Genomic DNA, 1,393 nt, shown 5'->3' on the forward strand with positions numbered 1-1,393 from the left:
CATTCCTGCACAGAGAACTCTCTGTGGCACCCTCTGTTACAGGGGGTTCTCTCACCAAGGCAGAGTGGTTGCACATAGAGCAATACAACTGTGGGCTGCTAATCTTTTGTACAGATAACTGTGGGATTTAGGGGAGTTGTTCATTCCATGGTTTCTCTCGCATAAACCCTGGGCCCTATGGAGATTATGTAAGTACCACATATATGTGTTCTGTTAGAAGTGACTCCTGCAGTTTCCTTGTTCAAAGAATGTGGGGGCAATTTCCTGGACTACAAATTAAATATGTAATGTGCACACCTCTGAGTTGTTTCCTCCTTCAAGTTTTTATCCAGTATTCTTGCCACTGGTGGGGAAAAATAGGGATGAAATAGTTCCAGATTGTGGAAATGCAGGGTCTTGTGTATCTGGCTTTAGTGCAACTGGCATATTGGAATAGTAGTTTATACAAGAGAGGGAAGGAAAATAATTTCTTTGAAATAAAGAGACAATTGCAGATAGAATGTATTCCTTCCTAGTCTAGACTTTCCCAATGGTATGTTTTAATTATATGGAATATATCCACATTTCATCAATACAGTAGTTTTCCTTTTTCTGATATTTGTGATGCAAGTTCATATTTTGATGCTGTAGAACTGTTTGGTTCTCTTACTGGGAATGGCCTGGTGCTTCTTCCTTTTCCTTTCTCTTTCCTGTCTTCCCCTTCACCTTCCCTCCCTTTTTACCCTTTTTCAAAGCTGTGAAGAAAGTGTTGGATTTACTGTCATTCAATGTTAAAGGTCTCAAGATCTCCAGTCACATACAGCAAGCTGATATACATGTTAAATATAGGAAACTTATTTTTTTAATAAAACGTGATGTTAATAGAAAAAAACCTACAGAATTAAGAATGAGTTATTTAAGATCTTCCTGACTTGCTTAAACAAGCACACTATTGCATGTGCTTGGTAAGTGTTTTTTATTAACATGATGGTGGGCAATGCTGCAATGTTTCGCAATCTTAACAAGTTTTACCAGTGCCTTTTCTGAATCAGATTTATTCAGTGGAAGTTAGTAGGGTGGGGACTCGATAAGTGTATTTAATAATTACATGACAACACATGCACTTTATGGAAAGTATATGTTGTGTATTTCTTCAGAGGATTCAGGCTTACAAGTGCTTTAGGAGTAGCCTGACTGCATTCTGCAGTGTAAGGGATCAGATGACCACCTAATTAAATGTATCTGTTTGTATTGTTTTTCAGCTTGGGTAGAATAACAGTTAAGAATTCCTATTAAGGTTTTAGATTCCTTAGCATAAAAAATGCATGTACTTGTGGTGCACATTTGCAGGATAGCCGCAAAAGCAGAGGAGACATCTAAGTAGTCCCTTGTGACATTTCTGTTTTTCCTGCTG

General features: G+C 38.0%; 1 protein-coding gene across 1 annotated transcript in view; it reads left to right on the forward strand.

The window, feature by feature from the left end:
- Positions 1-500, forward strand: part of SENP6 (SUMO specific peptidase 6) — a 73,188-nt gene extending 72,688 nt beyond the window's left edge. Inside the window, exon 25 of the mRNA XM_031057105.1 lies at positions 1-500. This exon is cut by the window's left edge and continues 1,705 nt beyond it. The gene's annotated coding sequence lies outside the window, so the exon portion shown is untranslated.
- The last annotated feature ends 893 nt before the right edge of the window (positions 501-1,393 follow it).

The sequence above is a fragment of the Geospiza fortis genome, unplaced genomic scaffold (genome assembly GCF_000277835.1).
Source record: "Geospiza fortis unplaced genomic scaffold, GeoFor_1.0 scaffold190, whole genome shotgun sequence".
Classification (NCBI taxonomy): Eukaryota; Metazoa; Chordata; class Aves; order Passeriformes; family Thraupidae; genus Geospiza; species Geospiza fortis.